The following is a 20,934-nucleotide window of genomic DNA, read 5'->3' as shown; positions in this document are numbered from 1 at the left end:
CCTAGTTCTCTTCAGCTACAAGTTGTTTTTTTGCCACCTCTATTGTCCATGTCCAAAAGCAGCCCAAACCCCTCAGATTACCACACACCTTTACTGCACATCTATTTCAGTGATTCTTTCATTTCCTGGCAACTAATTTTACAATGAAAAGGTACACGGATGAACATAACACAAATTAACTAATATTTCTAGCTCCCTCAGGCTGATCTCAGGCAAGACAATTTACTTGGATTTCCTTTGTGTCATATATAATGCCACTACATCTGCTAATTCAATTACTTTACTGGAATGAAAAAGAAAAAAATATATATATATAAATCAAGTATTCGTAATCCACTACTTAAAGCTACTTCCTGCCCTCAAGAGACTAAAACTTAGAGCAGTGAATTCACCTCTGCAATGTTCCTGCTTAACTACTTCATATTGCCTGCCACCCAAGTCATGATGGAAATACTAGAAAGGCTATTAAGGTAATTTGGGAGTAGAACTTAGTATCTGGCTTTATCTATTCATTTAGAATTCCCCATAATATTGATGGAGCTGCCACTGTGGCACCCATCCACAACTTCCCACACTATATTGGCATCAAAACCCAGCAGATCAGGCTGCTACTTAAGTAATGACATTTTCTGCAGTATCATCCCCATTACACTGCACCTCTTTGCAGTGGCTTTAGTCACAGCCCTGACATCATAAGGCTGGAAGTGAACCTGTCCAGCTAACAGCTCCATGGCACTAATGCTTTTTATCCCACCTTAGCATCCTAGCAACAGCATCCAACAAAACAAGCAGTAATAGGATTTAGAGATTAGCTAATTCATTCAGTTACTGCTGAACCACTGCTGGTTAGGGCAAGGTGGTAGCAGACTAAACCTGTTTAGTCACATTGTGATTAGAGATAGACTTTTTAACCCATGATGCCAACTCACCAGCTTTATTCAAACACTGGTGACAAGCCCACAATGCTCAGAAACATCAGGATATTAAAAACAACCAAGCAGTTCAGCCCTTCACAGGACATCTGAGGATGTCATTAAAGGTTCTCTTTCATGGCCCATTTTGGAATGTTCTGAACTCACTTTAGGCAAAAAGAATCTGGTTTACTATTTTTCCCATTTCTTCGTCTTGTGTCTCCTTCCCAGATATGTTCCACAGTTCAGCACTCTCTCACATTAATCGGACTTCTAGCCTCTTCCTTACAAAAGCATTCTTAATGTGAAAAGGCAGGCAGTGACTCACGGAATAAATTACAGGAAGGGTCCCTGATTTTATTCCTCCCCAATGGCACTGCACTTTCCCTCCCATTAAATAATGCAAATTTCCCAATTTAAGAACATGTATTATCTTACAAAGTTAAAAATAGTCATTTTGTATCTGTTAAACTGTACTAAATTTGACTTAAACATAAAATAACATAGAAGTCAAATCATGCCTATAGCAAGTATAGCTTTCACAGCCAGAAGTCCTAGCGCAATAGGATGTGTGGAAAGTTCCCATGAATCTAAAAAGCAATTATTTGATTTGAATGTTAATGTTAGCTAGAGCTTTGAGGATGGAAGTTGAGGTATATAGGTTGCACCAAAAGTAATGCCTTCTATGTATTTCCATGGAAATTACGACAGAGCATAATAACACTATTTGGGAGAGAAAATTCTCATCTGCAGAACACTTGTTTTCAACATAGTCACCATCGTTAGCTGTGCATTTTCACAACAATCAACAGGAGACTGCATGCAATTTTTGGAAATCCATGCCATTCAAGGTCATGCACTGTCACCACTAGAGAAGCGCACAACCCACATCCTCACTGTGCTCACATCCACTCTTTGGTTTCCATAAATGTTTGGTAAGCATTGATGAATGTCACTGGATGGTATTTGTTCCTGCATAGAGGAATTTGGTTCCCTATCTTTGTTTCATGCACACTTCCATGTCAGACATCACTGTGCCAGGCTGCCCCCCTGCCACCATCAGTCACATAGCAACAACATGTAACAGAATATTGGCAAGGAAGCTCTAGCTCTATTGCCATACAATCAACATCTGCCTCCAATGTTGTGGATCAATACAATAAAAGAGGCATTACTTATGGAGCAGACCTTGCTTAAGGGGAATTGACAACAGAAGCAATGTGCTATGTTTCTCTGCAGGTACCTGGCAGGCTCATCTATTCCTGTACTTCTGAAACAACTGCCTACTGCAAGAGATGATGTACAACCCAATCCAAGAGCCTCGCCAACCAAAATGGCTTCTTTACTCTCGTCAGGTGAACATCCACCTTCCCAAGCCTGCTATCATTTTCAGGATTCCCCCACTTCTTCCACTTTATCTTACACTCATTTCAGCTCCCTCCAATCTTCAGTTCCAAGGTAACCCCCCTCCATGCAGTATCCTTTCAGTATTTCCACCCTCAATTTGAAGAAAATAAGAACAGTTGTATTCCTTTTTACGTTCCAGAGTATCTCAGGTCACAGCAAGGAAAAAAGGTGTCATGTCACAGACAGGTTGCTCTGATACCACAAGGACAACAGGGCAAGGCATGGAGGAACACAGAGCCAGAGAGGCCTGGAGAACAGCTTCCCCTGGCCCAGCTGAAGAAGGGTATGCTGCTGCTTTTAGTGAGCCTATCCCCTCACTGCTGCAAGGAGCACTTCAGGACAGAATATCCATCACCATCTTATTAGTTTTGTTTTTGTTTTTTGTTTGTTTGTTTTTAGAATCAGCTGCCTTCTTTGACCATTTCTCAAGTTGGTGCAGATATTAACAGCAAAACATGAAATGGTGCATTGTTAAAGCCCCACGCAGGTTCTCTTCCACTTCCCAGGCAGTAATTGCTAATATTCACCACTTCTTCAATCGTGCAAGACTTTTCTGAGACACAGTTCAATCAGCCTCTCACTGCCCAACAACTGACAGCTCCACCAAGCAGGGGCACAGCTGGTAAACAAGCAGAAATCAATCTCTTTCTCCATAAAAACCATTGCCACTTGATCTGCAGCACCTCCCTCACTGATATTGTGGATGATTTGGTTTCATCTTGATTATGACCAGCAATAAAATCTTTCATGTTATCATTTTACTCAAGCCAAAGGACAACCCTGCTGCAGTGACATATTGCTCTGCTCTTCCACAAGTATGTTAGGCTGCCTACAAAAATCTCCTTGTCTAGCAGAGGATAATGCTTTTTAAAATTCAATGACCTGTATTAATTTCTATTTTCCACCAAGAAAACCTCATGGATCATCATAATCATCTTTTTTATACAAGAGATAGATTAATGTTCTCAAGTTGTTTGCGTTTTTCTTCCCTTAATGGAGTGGTTTTAGATGATGTCATTGATGAGATAGCTGTAATGTGCATTTTTCCAGCAAAGAGAGTTATCTCAGAGTTGACAGACTGCAGAGCAATACCCAGTATGAAACTAAAGCAAAGCAGAAACAACATAAAACAGCCTAGGGGATATGGACTAAGTATGGGAAGTTCTGCATCGCCTTGAAAACAAAATGCAGCAGTTCATAGCTGATTACTAACGTACAATTTTCAGCCTCAGGGGATTTGTTATTGTCTCTGCATTTTAATTAATTTATTTTAAATCCAAACAGCTTTTCTGTAGGGTACATACTGACATCCAAGTGAGTGTTCCAAACTGCACGCAATGGGATCAAAACACCGCCTGCTCTTCTGGCAGCATGCTTTCTCACCATGCTACTGCATGATGACCAGATGCTACAGCAAGGGCAGAGATTACTCTAGGACACCCCTCTGGGGAGCAAGAACTAAAACTGCCATTTCTACAGGGCAGCAAGAGACCTGAAACTAAGATCCTCCATTTCTTACAGGAGACCTTTTATAGATGGATCCTTGTAAGAGTTTCTTGCTGAACAGATCTATTTTCACAAGGTTAGGAAACGATTCACTACTTGAAGATGCAGGTTGACATAAGAACTGCCGCTCCATAAAACTGCAACACCTGATGTACAAGCTCCAGTCTGCTAAAGATGGGCATAAAAAGAATTTATGACTCCATTTCTCATCTAAATCTACACTGAAAGCAGCTGATTTCAGACCAAGAAAACTGTTTATTTATTCTGTTTTTAACACAATGTCTTTTGCCTGTGCCAGCTATTTCTTAATAGTAAATAGGATGTAAGCTGCATGACATACAGGAGCAGATTTTGTTTAGCAAATGCCTAATGTCATTGTCATGGTTTCTAAAACAGCAGCTTGTTATTACACTGAAATTTGCACTTACTGAAGCTTAATTAACAAATGCCCATTTCCCCATTTATTTCTCATGTAGAGACTTTCAAATGAAAAAAGGGAAATATTTACTCATATACTGTTGCACGCAGATGAAGCGTATGATGAAAAACGCATTGCCCTCAAAATCTGAGCTGTCATTTTGTCTGCAATAAAATACTGTAATAAGTAAAAATCTTGTCTCAGTATTGATTAACTTATCTTAAATAAACAAATCCCCATCTCCCCTGAGCAGTGCGAGTCCAGGAGGAGGTCCTCCTCCTGGATCTTGTCTTCAACATAGTAACAGGTAAAACATCGCAATTGCTCGCTAGCCAACATCAAATGCTACAAAGGAGCAAAAGTTAGATTAACTGAACATACTGGCCCAGTTCTATCTCCCAAAAAATAAATCAAAGAAAATGTTGAAAAATAACAATTACAAGGGCTTAAAAAAAATTACCTCATTTAAGATTCAACAATTTAGAACAGTGAAGAACACAACCCTTCAAACACATTTAAACAGCCAGAATTCGAGAGGAACTATTCTTAACAGCTAATGTCAATGAAAGGCTAGTTTGCTAAAAATACCTATAAGCCTTCAGCAATATTCTATTAAAAGGAAGGTAAATTCATAAAAATAGTAAAAGTACCTCCAAAAAAAGTTAACTTTGCAAATCCACAAGCCATTTTAACTATTTCCACTGTGATTCTGTATTGCAGTTTGTTATCATATGCTTAGAAATGATATGTGGAACTGTTGGCAATCAGGCCAACCGAATGTCCAATCCCTCTACCCCACTCCCAATATCTTTGTTATCCACATTTTCCAGGAATACAGACAGCATCATGACAGTCCACAAAGAGGACTACAGAAGAAAGAAAATCTGAATGAAGTTAGTCCTGAGTTTTCAACTCCGCCCCAGTATTTCCATGGCCCCCCTTCTACATCAGAAAATGAAGCTTCTGTTTGGATAATAGACCACCTCTTTCTTATCTACTCTACAGTTTATTACAACTACGTAAGAGACAGAGAACACTAGCAGAAAAAAAAAAAACTACCATTGAAGCAGCTGTGTGTGTGCAACTGCTCATAAGCAAACTTAGCCTGCTTCTAGAAAACAACTCTGGTGGTGCAGTCTGATTGCTGAACAACCTAATACTGTATTTGAAGACTAAATGGAAGTGTTCAAATTGCTACACTTACAGAGAATAATTTGGTACAGCATTTCAATTTCACCACAAAAATATTTCAAGTTCAGTATTTAAACAGATGTATGAAGAATGATTCTATGATAATTACATACTAAAAAACCCTTTTAAGAATGACCTGCTCTTGTGCCGTGCTTGCAATCCAAAACATAAGTAGTGACCTGCAATTCTTTGGAGCTAAGTGTTGTATTCACCACTAACTCTCCCTTAACACCCACTGCTGTTACCAACTTTAAGTCATGCTGATCCTACCTGAGGGCCAATGTAAGAATGCTGACACAGCAGCTAAAGGAACCAAGTATTTCTCAACATGTGCACAGTATCAGCCAAAGCTATGTAAGTGAAGGACTAAAATATAACAAATATTTTTAGACCATAAAATATACTTATTGTTCTTTGTACCTCTAGAGCAACTTCTCTCCCTGTTGCCATGGAGTCTGTAGGGCATGAAAGAAAAATTCTATTTAAATTGAAGGCTTTGAAAGGCTTACATTGGGAAACGACTTTTCATTACCAGGTCTTTACCTGTTAATCAGCAGCACTCTGATTAGTTCACTTTCAGAATGTTCCTAATAATTAAACAAGGACATATAACAAAAAAAAAAAAAAAAAAAAAGCTTGTCACTTTATTATAGAGTTTTAAGCATTAGAACAAAGAACAGTTATTTATTTTTTTAGCTCTTTTTGGAAGCATAATCTACTTTGTACTCAAAATAGGGACTTCCAGTGATAGGTCCACGTATCAAGCCTTCTAAATCTTTTAAATAAAGAATATAGATTAATCTTGCATCTGTTTAGCTGATCTGCTGAGATCAAGCACATTTATGGAAGTTATTTTTATATGTATTAAATATTTATGTTCTCGTATTTGTAGCAACTTGCACCTTATACACAGACAACTGCAGACTACAGCTAATACCCTGCTTCTTATCTCGTTAAGCAACATGTCATAGGTTTTACTTACCAGAAGTATTTCCCCATATTTCTGTCTTCAGAACAAAGAGTCCATGTGCCTTACAGAAGCGATAGTCCTCCATTCTACAGAGGCAAAAGTGTTTTCAGGGGATTCAAGTCACAAAGTTTGGTTACTCATTTCTCTGATTTTCTTTGAGGTTACTTGGTCAGGACCACAGTATCCCTCCCATCCCTCCACAAACTATAAATATTTGTTGTATCATATTTAATGACTAAGGGGAGGTTGGAAATCAAAAATCCATTAGCGGTTTTCAAATGCCATGAAGCCTACAAACAAGAACTATTATCAATATGCATTGTTTGCCTATGGTTGCAGTCTGGCAAGGGAGCTGGGAAGATTGACAGAACTTTTGAAGAAAACATTTATTCTTCTAAGAAAAAAGAAAAGAGAAAGAAAAGCCATCTTCAGTAGGACAAAGTTTTAACTGTTAAAGACATCCCAAAGAATCACATTTTAGAGACATTTAAGTAGCCTACAGCTTTGCCTCCCACACATCCAATGAAATGCAGTGAGAGAACCGTCAACAATCATTAACGGCCTTATAAAGATTGTACATTTTGAAAGTAGTCTGATTCACTACCCCGTGTTTTAAACATATGTACTATTAGACAAGATTACTGAAGATTTCAAACAAGATATAAGCAGCGTGATGATTAAAAACAATTTTATCAGGAAGGAAATTTGTTCAAAGCTTTCTAGTCTATCCTATTTGACACTTGTCAATGGCACTGTTAATTACCCAAGTACCTTCATGATCAGTGACAATTAATCTGACTCATCCAGTTAACCACTGCCGCGCTGAGACAGCATTCACTTATCGAGATTCAGAGGGACAAAGTCAAAAACTGTAGTTCCACATCTAACAGAGTAAGCAGATAAATCCAAAATAAGGAAGAGATTTGGATTTAGGTACTTCATTTTGGAAATTAAACATTTCTATGTAGTCAACATGCTAATTTCACAGAAAAAAAAATCCATCTCATTCAAATGTGAGGTTGCCTAATAACTGTAGTATAGCTATTACTGCCAACTCATCAAATCCACCTCTACTTAGCTTTGAAGATCTTTAGTACCATTCTTTGTTCATAAATATATTCATGCAGGGGATGGGTTATCTTTTGTTTCTAATGAAGGGTGAATAGTTCATGTCAAAACCCGCCTTTTGTTCTATTTTGTCTAAGATCCATAATTCGAACAATTTCATCAAGAAGTAAACTTCCAGATGTTCCCTGACACAAGACGGGAGAAAGCATGATGGATTTTCAGCAGAGCCACACTGCTGCAGCATCACTCCAAAGCAGAATTCATTTTCTTTCCACCTCACTGCAAGCACATTATCCCCTGGTGTTCTCTTCTTACCTGCAGATCACACTGTCCTTTTGAGGCTCTCATGTTTCATGATTCATCAGGCACAAATTTTATTGAGACTCCCTAATGCCTTTATAAAGCTGACTGTATTTTTCTATGGTCTCCTAGATGTCAATTTACAATTATTTGATTATACAAAAAAGTAATGAAATAGAGAATGTCTCCAGAAAATGGGCCACCAGCTGCAATGCAGCTTATCAAAAAGGATCCACTACATACTAATTGAAGGCACACAGCAAACAGCATGTCAAACACGTTCTAATTTAAAAACATAATATGCTAGTGGAATATACATTAAGTTACTCTAGATAATATGCATCTTGGTACAAGTTACAAAAAGCAGCAAATAAACACTATTGCTTTCTGGTGACAAAGATTTTGCAAGAGCAAAGACTTAGTATTTATTAATAGAATAATCAAGTTGGTATTAAGTATTTTTAAAGAATAGCAAACCCAAAAATTACAGAAGTTTATGCACGCACATGCATTATCACACTAAATACATGTTCAGATAAAAGAGAAATGTATGAGGTTAATCCATTGATCTGTCCCTCACCCTTTCAAAAAAAAAATCCTATGTGTGGAGGTGGAGTCTTTCACCAAAACACTTTGAATCAAACACTGGACTCCACCCCACACCCCCAAAGTCACATTAATCAATTTGGCAATTTTAATTTCACTGCTTGTTCTCATCCTGTGAAGCCCAGTGCTAATGCTTTTAAAGAGAAAATACACTACCACAAGTCACAATGCTGAGAAAGAAACACAAGTTTCCATATGACAACACACTAATGTTCTTACCTGAGCTGAAAGAAAAAAAACTCAGTCTCTTGAAATAACATTGAGTAACACCCAGCAACATTGAGCCTTAATTACTAACACAGGACATATAAAGGTCTTCCTAAGGCTAGAGGCAGATTTAAGGTGCATATGCTTATCTTGTGCTAGCTGCCAGACAGCTGGCCATCCATCAGGCAAGTTGGAGCAATGGGTTTATGCCCGGAAGAGCTACAACTGGAGGTTCTTCAAAAACCCACAGAGCGACAGCTGGGATGGTGGACTGCCATGGCTGTATTATCATGCTAAGCACCTTCTCCTAAAGAAAAGGTCATGACTTCCCCTTCAAACACTACTAACTCTGTTGTGCTAGATACTTCTACTCCACTAGCTCAAAGGTAGCCGTTTCAGCATCACACTGAGACAAACAGAAGACAAACAGGTTCATTAGAAGATAAACGTGCCTTTTCTGCAGTATTTTCTTCAAAGAAAAGAACAAAGGCGTTCTATTATAAGGTAAAGCAGAAGTCATCACCGAGGTGGTGTTTCTAACCTCGCAGTGAAACTGAAACTTTATTTTGGCCACTCACTCTCCAGTGCTCTCACTCAAATAGTTCAGAAACATTCAGCAAAGTTAAAAATGTAACTTTAAAAACTAGCCCACACGTATTCCAGACTTAGGAAGCGGGTAATCGTTTATTTGCAAATCAGCACCTTAGCATGGTGCAGAGCTGAGAGAGCATTGAGCTCCTCCAGCCTAAACTGCAGTTAGCAATCACCCCTCATACTCCTCATTAGGCATTGTAAACTTCTGCTCATTAACACAGAGAAGCTCTGACACCATCATTAATAGAGGTGTCCCTGAATTTACTTCATTATATATATGTGTGTATAAATATATATTAATGATGCAGAGCACATACACGTAGGTCGCACCTATTGCCATGAAAAGTAATGGCTCCTTTTTATTTCTCTGGAGACTACAACAGATACAATGAGCACAACAGTATTTGATTAAGCAAATTCTCATCATCCCCACAACCACTCACTCTCTGGAATCAGTTGATTCAGAGGTGTGAACTCACACTTAAATGAATTTTGTAAATGCATCAAGATTTTTCAGGTTTTAGAAGCCACTCTACAATAGTAGATTTTTAAGTTCTATCCTTGAGTACCATACCAGATTGTGGCATTCTTCTGATATACTTATTCAAAGTACTTTATTTATTTATTTATTTATTTTTCAATTGACAAAAAACAATCCTATTTTGTCCTTAAAATGGTGTGGAAGAACCCAAGAGTCATTGAAAGCAAATCCTCACATTTAAATTATTGGTCAGTTTTTTGCTCCAAGCATCCACATTTCTATTTATCTCAGAATTCAAGCTCAACATGGTAACACCACCTTCTGTGGTAAAACTCATGTTATGACTTCAGTTATTTGTGAAAAACTCCCAGATCCTTGGAAAGCTCACAGACTGTGCATCATAAAGCAGTACACAGAGCTAACACTTGGCGTCACTCCTCAGAAGTCTACACTTGGTTATAACAAGCATTGACGCTTACTAAAGAACTTTGGAAAGCTTAGGCACAGATCTGAGAGTCATTTGACAAAATTCCAACAGCTTTTGTAAGAGCAGAGCCTTGCAAACATAGGTGTAGCTGGAGACATCTGTTAGCTAAACAACACTGAGTTACATCTTCTTCTATAATTCCTTCCCAATAGGCTATGATCTGGAAAGCATCAAAGCATATCACATTAAGTTCAAGAAACTATTTCAGGTATCCTGATTCGTCTCCCTTATCATCTGTAGCACACATTTACCATTAATGGCTCATCACCAGCACATGCAATAACTCATATGAAAAGTCTTTCAGAAGCTCTGTAGCTTAGGGAAAAAAAGGGCATTAGTATTCTGAGTTGTTTGGAGACATCCAGACTTGGAAAGGCTCACAGCTTTGTACTGCATGCTCAGAAGCCTTTGACACGCTGCACTAACCTAAGTCCCTCCTAACAACTGCAACTTGCATACATCAAGCAACACTGACTCAGCTATGCATAACTGGTTACAAAGCCTTTCAGATGCACAGCAGCTTCAAACACTGCTGCAGACATTAGAGCATGTTTTACCAGCAGAGGTTTAGCAGCTGTCAGTGAGGTTTGCCTTCTTGATGCACACTGCATCAAGCACTATATTTAACTAACTTATTTGGTTGGCTTCACAGAACTGTTTTCTACAATCTGATCTCATCAGTATGAACCCTGTTATGGCTGCATGCTGCCATGACATTCATCTGCCATGAATGAAGTTGTTCAGATTTACAAAGGTTATGCTGATAAGGAGTAAAGATATCATGGTATCTATGCACAGATAAAACAGTACAAAGCTTTCTTCTGGGACAAATATCTAGAGATTGAAGCTGAAGGATAGAATTCCATCCCTCTAAATGAGGGGTTCCAGCAGTTAAGTAAAGGGAGAAACCAGGACAATAAGTATTGGTTGTTTTGAAAAGGATGCCTTTATCTACACCATGTGGCACCACTCCCAGCAGCACTACCAGAACTCAATAGTGTGCTTTCTCAAGAAAGGATAAGCATGCATCTGTACTGAGCTGCTTCCAGCAGCTTAAAGCTTCCAACTAGGAAGATACATGAGTTGACACTTTGCATGAACTGCTTTGCTTATCACTTGAAATGCAAAACATAACATGACATATTCCCACCTATACAACTGCACTAGGTTTAGTGCATACACAGGTTGCTCCTAAAGTCACGTTTTCTATTTCTTTACACAGGAACTACAGCAGATACAAAGAACACAACAACACTATTTGAGAGAGAAAATTCTCACCTACTGAACATTAGTTTTCATCGCAGATGCCACCATGAGCAGAGCACATTCACCAGCAATGAACAAATACTGTGCTTGTAAAAATCTGCACCAGTAGAGGTGACCCTCCATCACCACTGCTGAAATGCACCACCCACTGTGGTGCTCAAACCCACTCTTTGGTCATCATAAACATTTGGCAAGCATCAATGAACGTTAATGGGTGCTATTTTTCTCCTCACATGGAGGAGTTCAGTTCCACACCTTTGCTTCGTATGTACTTCCACCTCAGATGCCATTCTATCAGTCTGCCCCTCAGCTGCCATCTGTTATACCACAACAAAGTGTAATGGAATACTGGTGGGAAGGTTCAACTTCTACTGCCATTGCACCAAGATCTGCCTCTGTATGTTGTGATGTATGTGGATGCATGAGTGCTGTAACACACCTGCCCTCACTTCATCTCTTCAGCTTATTTTTTTTTATCCAGCTATGTATCTTGCTTAGTTAAGACATCTTGTTATTTGCCATCTCTGGCATTTGCAGCTTATAAGCACATACAGAGGAGAAAGCATTTCCAAGGTTACAGTTTATTTTCTATTCACGTCTGTAGCTCATAAGCATATCCACCTTTCACATCAAGTTTTTTAGCTGCAAGTTCTCAATTTTGAAGCATTTTGGACAGCTGAAAATATCAGTTTCTCCAACTGCCAATTAGAAGTAACAATTTACTAGAAGTGAAATAGATGACACCTAAGCCATGTTATCCCCAGAAGTTTTATATTTGCAAAGGAAAAAAAAAAAACTATGAAAAAACTCAGTCTTTTTGCTTGGTTTATCCTCATGCCATTAAAATAAACATGAAACAGTACGTTCCTTTTTAAACCACTTGGTGAGTCAGTGCAGCTCAAGAAACTGATGAAAGGTTTATGGAAATAAATTAATATTGCATGAATGTTGCTGCAGGTATTAAACAAGTGAGAACCCATCGCTGAAGCCAAGAGACCTATATATGATAAGGGAAAACTGCAGAAAAGTCAGTGATTGTTATTACTGCAAATTCTTTGCCCTACAAAATGGCACATGACCTAAACAGATGTAAATAATCCAAGTGATAAGGTTTTGTTGTTTATAACAAATCTTACAATTGGAATCATTGCTTGTAGCAATAAATAAATCCCTTTAATTTTTTTAATTAAAGATATTTAAAAGCTTTCAGAACTTAAAATAAAGTGGTCATTGATATGACTAAGAAGAGTATTTTCCTTCACATTTCTTCAGAAATTGCATAACAAACATCTCAATTACTGACATCACGGCTATGCTTTTACAGGCCTGACACATGACATCTCCAGCTGATGACGTTATGTGAGATGACATCAGAGATCATGACTGATGCTTTCACTAAGAAGCCCAGCTTCATTTCTGAAAGCAGGGTTAGTTCAGCTACCTTTGCTTGAGGCCAAGAGGAAGATGAGCACTTCCATTCTTCCTCCAGGAGTCAGACGCACCTGCAGGTCTCAGAGCCTTTACACACGTTGAGTAAAACTGGCTGCTGTTTCTTGCCACTTTCACACCATACTTCAGAAAAACGCACTTGTAAAATCACAAAGGAGATGAACCTTTCAGTATACTTGCAGTACGTCAAGTAAGCTCTGCTCCTGAGCATAGAGGCCCCCACAGACTGGCTGCTGAGATTTCAAGCCAGAAAAGGACTCACATTTCAACACGTCAGGATTTCTGCAGAACTACAAGGATGTACCACGGGAATTTGGATAAGAAAAGCAAGAAGGTACGCGCAGAAGCAAACAGCTCTCCTCGATTCTCTTCCTTCTAATAATTAGGTTCTGAAAGTATTTGGATACTTCAAACTATGTTTTTCCAAATATCCTGTTAATTATCTCAATAAGAGTATATGTTTTACTGCAGACAACATTCACTCATTTGGGTGGGTGAAGGGAAAGACATCCAACACTTCACAGTAATATTACATACATTGACAGAATGCCTGCACATGTATGTATATTTCTTTTCTAAAGAAGGCCAGCTATTACAAAGTATCACAGGTAAACTGGCTTATTCATTACTGACCATTATGTTGTGGATGCCCCCTCCCTGGAAACATTCAAGGCCAGACTGGGTGGGGCTTTGAGCAACCTGGTCTAGAGGGAGGTGTCCCTGCCTGTAGGAGGAATGATCTTACAGGTCCCTTCCAAACCAGACCATTCTAAAAGTTACAGCTGCAGCAAAATAAGAGAAGTCGATAACAGACATCCATTCAGAATTCAAAGATGCAGTATCCATTTTAATTTTGCACTCCATGAAATTCAATTTTTAAGCAGCCATATTTTTAATTAAGAAAACAGGTTTCGAGAAAGAAGCCATCAAGTAACCTTTAGAGCAACACCTTTTAAATACTTTTTTAAGTCATGTGCTGCATAATTCCTTCATTACATTCAGTTAGGCACATATAGCCATGGCCAACCATAAAAAACCTATTAATCATACTTACATTGGGAAGACCACAGCTAGGAACTCGAGATGACTGTGACCAGCAGAATGCACCACTGCAGAAAATTGCTACTTCCCATTTTGTGTCAAGCACAAAACCTCCACACAGAATTTCAGCATATTATAGAAACAACTCAAGTTATGATTTTACACCATTGTTGGAAATATCAACTTTGTTTCTGACTTAATACAGACTTCAACTCCTCCAGACTCCTCAGCCATATTTCTCTCTGTCATTCTCTCCCCTGTGTATATTTGACTGACGGTAAAAAACATCAGGAAACAAATTCACCTTAGATGTTCATTCCATTAGGATTTTAACAAAGTCCATTTACAAGTAGATATTACTGGCTCCTGTGTTTGATCTGACCTCTGCTTTGTCAGCCATTCATCAAGAGAAATTTAATAGTATAATATTATTATACTACTATTATTAATAGTATAATACCTCAGAAGAAAATCAGTTACGGATCTACATACTTAATGAGAGAAATTGCTTCAGAACATCTCTTCTAAACACAGTTCATTCATCAAGATGTAAATTATTTCATGTAGTACAGTGAAATAATCTTAGACTACTGTCAAAAGAGCCATTCCTATTGTTCCATTACACTGATTCATACAAGTGCGTTAGCTTTTTTCTTTAAAAAAAACTAAAATTTAATGAAGAAAACTGAAAAAAGGAGCAGTAAACTGCTTCTGCAGTTAGCTCAAGTGACACCACAGAAAAAGGAAGCAGTATAAATAAGAACAATGGTAGTCTTTCACCAAGACCTTCCTTCTTATAATAAGATAACTTTGTAACAAAAGGAGACTGATAATTACTCAACATCATCCTCTAAGAAGATGAACAACCTGAAGTTATTTTTATTCTGTACTAAGACAAATTATATTCTAGCATATTTCAGTGTGTTTAATTTGATTACAAACCAATTCCCACTAAAGAAGTGGATGTTGTTCAAGGTTGAGAGATAATTTTCTTTAAAGAAAGTCTATTAAATTACCGCTTACTGTTGACCAGAATAGTCATAGCTACTTGGTGAAGTTTCCCCTACCCCCACCCTTATTCATACATAGATTCAGCTTATTACATCAGCCACATATAAGTTACATAGCAGAGGACAGAGCAGTCAGCAAACAAAACATTCCAGACTTACCATTTACACAGATTTCAAAAGATTTGCAAAGATCATCTTCAACCAGGCAGCCTAAAAACATAATAGAGAGGTAAAAATTAATGCAGGTTTCAAACTGTGGATAATTAGCACAGACTGAAGTCCCCTTAGGTTATTAAATTCTCAGCAGGAGTCAGACATTTGGTTGCCTTTAAGAGTCTAAATTAGGAAGTACAGAAAGGTAAGAATGGGGAAACAAACTGGTTAGACAGCACCTATTTCCAATTAGTTACAGTCAGAATAACCTTTGATGGTTTTCTTCTCCTTATTCCTTTGCTGAGGGTTCAGTTTTCTCAGTGGTTTTCTCATTTAATAATTCAAGAAACCTTACGTTCCCTAATTTTGAACACAATATTATTTGACAGCATAGTAATGTTGTAACATTCTACCAGAAATCAGGAGTTTCCTCAAGCAACTTACACTGCAGTGAGACAAATCTATGAGATAGGTATAAATTGCTTGAAACAGGTAAAAAACCTCCAGGCTTCGATTTAGTAACTACAACCCTAGACTGAGCTTAGGTCCTCAGGAGCACTTAGTCTGTAGAAAAGCTTAAAAATGAAGCCATCTACACCAACGCTACAATACCCTCAGCTGAAAAACCAGCAGAGCTTCTAGGGTTGGCTTTCCCTCCCATGTGAAGCAGGAAATGTGTACCAGAACTGGTTCCTTTGCAGCTCCCTGCTATGTCTGCCTGCACCTTGCCCTAGAAACTGCATCCAGCTTAGCAAGCTCAGCTTATCCACTTGGATGCATCTTTACCATGGCAATCAACCCATTGCTGATACCACCAAATCAGGTATGAGACACTCATTATTACCTCCTGTCTCCGGGCAAAATTAGCTCATATTCCTGAGAGCAGAAGAGAAACGGGCATGATGCTCCCTGCTCTGGTCACTCCACACTGGGAGACAGGGACACAAATCAAGCACTGGAGCAATTGGAAATATCATCTACTGTCAGGACTATGTGCTCTGTTAATCCAACCAGGTTATTTTGTGTTCGCACAAACAACTAGGATCTGATAAAACTGTGGTGGATGTCTCATCCTTGGAGAGGCATCCAAGGTCAGAGTGAACGGGGCTCTGATCATCTTGATCTAGTTATAGGTGTCCCTGCTCATTGCAGATGAGTTGGACTAGACAACATTTACAGGTCCCTTCCAACTCAAGTGATTTTATGATTCTCTGAACTACGAAGAACAAAGCTGTATTTTGGACGCAGAAGCTACCCCAGAGAAAGTATTCCTATAGTTAAGCCTTTAAACAACTCCAGGAAATACCTTAACTTTATAAGTGAACACAGAATTACAGAAATCAAGTGGTCTTGACTAGATTCCCACTACACATCAGAAACCAGCCAAGAACTTCACCATATCTAACACCAGGATACATCCTCTTTTTCCAGAAGCATGAATGTATTAAACAGGACGGTCTTACCAAAAAGAAAACAAAAGGCTCAAGAGTTTTCCTATTAATCACATCCTAACTCTGCTAAAAGAAAATTGCAGGGGGGAGAGAATGACTTACGCATGCTCATCACACAGCCTTTCAGCAGGTATCTGTATCAGCACATCGTTAAGCCTGAACTAATACACTACGTCTCTCAGCAGGATTTATTAGTACAGTGTCAGGTTTGAGCTAAGCAAGCGCATCTACTATACGATGTCAAGAGGCACTGGCACACTTGCACAACCCCTTAAGTCCATCTCCACTCCTGCCTACAAAGATCACAGAAACAACCTTATGAAGGGAACAGCCTACAACACACATGCTGATAGAAGTGTTCTTTCATCCTTTTACCTATGCACCAATAAACTGTGGGTACACCTTTGGTAGCTTTCGAAAGGTAGAGAAAGTTTTGCACTCAGAAAGATTCTACAGAGCATGCAGGACAACTCGTGTCTGAACAGCCAACAAACTCCAGTTTGTGACATTTTTGAGACGTCTGTAATTTTGTTCCAGACAAGTCTACTGTAGCAGCTGTTTGACCTGAATTAGTGTCTGAAAACTGCCTGAAGAAAGCTGATTGCAGCTTCAGTGCCAACCCAGCAAAGCAGAAGGATGCCTTAACTATGTATTGACTCATAAAGAACCTAAGCGGAGAACTATGACATGCAACAGCCAAAACACATCAGCACAGGCTACACAGCACAGTTGGAGCTCTAATTAAAAGTCTAGAAATGGCCACTTAAAATTCGAAAGCCTGGAGGGGGAATAAAGCAGAAGACTTCAAGTACTAATGCAGACTAGACAAATGACAGGTGTGCTTCACTATTCCTGTTTCCAGAGATTTGAAATGGCTATTTCTTCTAAAAGAAGTCTTTATGGTTAGGAATAAATCCCTGGTAAAATTTGTCTGCCTTGTTTTTCTGACAGAAGGGGTTGAACTAGAAACCTGAGGTGGACATTCCCTTGCAGGGAGTTGTCACATGTCCAGTGGAGAAAATAAGCCATGCAGCTGACTTAATTACAGAATTAAAGCTTAGGGTGGAAGTTGCCTTCAAGGTCATCAAGGTCCAACCCTCCTTTCACACCCTGTGGTGGCCATGCTGTAGACCCTACAAGTGTTGAAGTTTCAACCAGGTATGTTTCCAGAGGAGTCACCAAGTGAAAGTTCATGCAGACTCTTCTGCTTTTGAAACACCTGGAAAGACAGGTGGCTGTAAGCCTTTGTTAATAGTTCCCAAAGTCACCTGTGAGACATCAGCCATCCCATAATATACCTCACCTCAGAAGGAGAAAACCTCCGATTTAAAATGAACTAGATGTGTTTATTCAGATACAAAGAAATAATAAGCCAGACCACATCAGTACAGAAGTTAAATTCCACTCTGATTTGCTTGATACGCTTTGTGCTACCCCTAACATGCTTTCTATGAAAAGAAAACAGAAAAGCAATTTCATCACATTTGAATTTTTCCTTTAATAGTAGCTGATTATTAGATGCTGACTGTTTCTAGTTGACGTCATTAGCCTTGGAGAGCAAATTATTCAAATTAATGTATGGAAAACTACACCAACTGATGAATATCCCCAAAATAGCTAAAATGACCTTGAAAGCTCCTTGAAAAACACCAACATCTCAAGTTATTGCTAATGTTGATTGTTATGTATAATTCACCCAACCAGTCAATGTACTAATTTAACTGCTAATTTATCTTTTGTAACTGCTGAGACATTAAAACACATCATATTTCTTTTTAAATATCATTTACCAACTAATAGTAATGACAGCAATAAGTCACTGCTGAAGAGTGAAGAGGCATTGTCTCCAGCAGGCACTTAATTCAGTTCATGCCCTATGGGATCGAAATTGCAGCTCCCCTAAAATAAATTCTTCATATAATTTCAACCAGCTGAAGACAACTAGACTGCACAGGTACCCAAATTCACTTCTTTGATTTGGCCTGTAAATATGCCAAATTAAGTTATCCAAGTTCTTCTACTCCAGACTGACTCAGTTCAAATGCCTCATTTATGCAATAAAATGGAAATAAAAGCACTTGCATTGCAGTATCAAAACTACATTCAGCTAGCCCTATATGCCTTCTCAAAAAAGCAGTTCTAGAATTAACTAACATCAAAACCTAGAAAGAGTCAAGACTTCACCACCTAATAAACTTACCCTGCATTAAAAATTGGCCTTTCCACTAGCAGTTATATGGCCCTATTTACAAAACCTAAGTCCCAGTGTAACACAAAAGTCTGGAACAATAACATAGTCATCAGGGTGCACTAGCACCCACAAGAACAAGTGGAACTGTAAGCTTCATCACCATCTTCTCACATAACCAAGGCTCACAGGTCTATACTATGTGTCTTGTAACAAAGGGAGAGCTCTCCCTGACACATAAGAAATTAGCTGTTTAAATTCCAGGCAGCTTGACAGTAAGGATTATCTTATTTACAAAGATAAATACATGCTTTCCACGTTATTATGCATAAAGATTTAATTCCTAGTGATATAACCCAGTAGTCTGCAATTCTAGTAGATGATTTCATGTAACAAGAGCATTTATGTTGAACCTACTCACATACACACCTTTGTTAAAAGTTATATTTTATAAAGCTTCATGACTGCCTAAAATCAGGGTAGGCAGCTGAACTATATATTACAGTACACTTACATGGAATACCTTTTGTTGATTAGGTAGGAAAGTTGATTTCATAGGGCTTCCCAAGATCTATCTCCTTTTTTTCTCCCTCTGCCTTAATGCCCCCAGTGCTACTTTCAGATGACCAGCACAACATAATTGTAAAAAAAAAACGTTGCTGCAAGAGCAGCACCTTATAGTATATGACCTAGAAGTCCAACTCTCCCTTTATCAAAATATTCTTCTCATAAGATACAAGACTACTCTCTCATTTCATTGTCTTTCTCCCACTTTACCAGCCTGTTGCAATTATACTACACGTGTCTCATCAATATAACTTGAATAGTCTAAGCAGCTTTACAAGCTGCAATTTATATACATAAACATATTCCTTAGGCTTCTGATATCAAAAATGGTCTTACGGCATCAAAATAAGAAAACAAACAAGTAACAATAACAGCTAAACTTCTCCCATACTAATCAATTAAGAACTAGGAAAACACAAACCTTGTAAATCCTTACTGCCGTTAGGACTTTTCACTCTTTTACAGTCTTCACTCAACAGCCACATAACCATCCAACAGCTCTTTGTTGCACTGCATAGTTACCTTCCCACTGTGTAAAATATTACACAATGTAGACTCCTTTAATAAAAATATGCTAATAGTCATTAGCACATTCAGTAAACCAGAATCAAAGTTTATCCCACATCCACTTCCTTCTCTCAGATGTTTTTCACTCTCTGGTAAGGAGACCTTGAAGAGTAAATTCTGCTAAAACCTTCCAATTAAAAAAAAATGAAACACCTGGCTGTACTAACACTGGGAATGCCTGATGGGCCTCCCTGAGTCCTTAAAGCCACCTGTGTACATTTTAAATAGATGGCTTATGGTGGCTCTTGGTTGTGTGTAGGGTTTTTTTTTGTTGTTTTTTTTTTTTCTTCCCCACATAGTTGTTTTAAGAAATGTTTTTTAAGAGTTATGTTTTTTAAAATCCTGAGATCACATAACATGGATATTTTGAACTGGAGAAATTCAGATAGTGTATAACAATGATGATGATATAAACTGATAGGAAGAAAGAAGCATGATTTTCATACAGAAAAGTGAAAGTGAAATGCTCTTCTTCCTGGCGTATGCGAGAGAAAATGTCAGTCTGCTGAAGCTGTAGCCCATCCAACACATCCTCATCTGTCTGCTCTACGTGTATGTCTAACAAGCCTAGGATTACACAAAACTACAAACAAAGCTGGGGAAAATATACTTTCAGGTTATGATGGGATCCTCTTGTTCTCCCTACTCTGAGGTTACGTAAGTGCTACAGGTGTAAAGTAGTGTTCGTTACCCAAAGCCTGTCAACTGTAGGTGAAAATCAACTTCACAAAGACATTGGAACCTCTGACTCTTTATCAACAACTGCTTTAAACAGTAGTTTAATTACGGATTAAAGCAAATTTGCTCCAAAATTTAAAGAGCATAAAATACTAAATGAACTTTTCTCATAACAAGTACTGAGTTTTGACCTTCTGCGTTTATTCCATCTCATATGTTTTTGAAAGTAACAGGTGCCCAATATTTTTTGTAACACAGTAAACTCTCGAGAGCAGAGGTTCTTATGGTTTTCTTTTAATTGAGTGCATATGCACCAAGCTTAGCACAACAAAGCACTGATCCGTGGCAAAGAATCCAGGCCTTACTGTAATCAAAACTAACAATCAGAAAGATGACACAAGAAATCCCAGCAGTGGTT

General features: G+C 38.4%; 1 long non-coding RNA gene across 1 annotated transcript; it reads right to left on the bottom strand.

The window, feature by feature from the left end:
• Nucleotides 1-6,429: 6,429 nt before the first annotated feature.
• On the bottom strand, nt 6,430-19,722 carry LOC122189764. The gene is made up of 3 exons (XR_006181962.1): nt 19,693-19,722; nt 15,072-15,122; nt 6,430-6,489 (listed from the first exon to the last, which is right to left on the bottom strand). It is a non-coding gene; the product is annotated as an uncharacterized LOC122189764 (long non-coding RNA).
• Between the last annotated feature and the right edge of the window lie 1,212 nt (nt 19,723-20,934).

This window comes from Lagopus leucura, unplaced genomic scaffold, assembly GCF_019238085.1.
Source record: "Lagopus leucura isolate 7727_CA_CO unplaced genomic scaffold, USGS_WTPT01 Super-Scaffold_100157, whole genome shotgun sequence".
In the NCBI taxonomy this organism is placed as follows: Eukaryota; Metazoa; Chordata; class Aves; order Galliformes; family Phasianidae; genus Lagopus; species Lagopus leucura.
The sequence above is the reverse complement of the archived record's forward strand: the minus strand, read 5'-3'. Positions and strand labels throughout refer to the sequence as shown.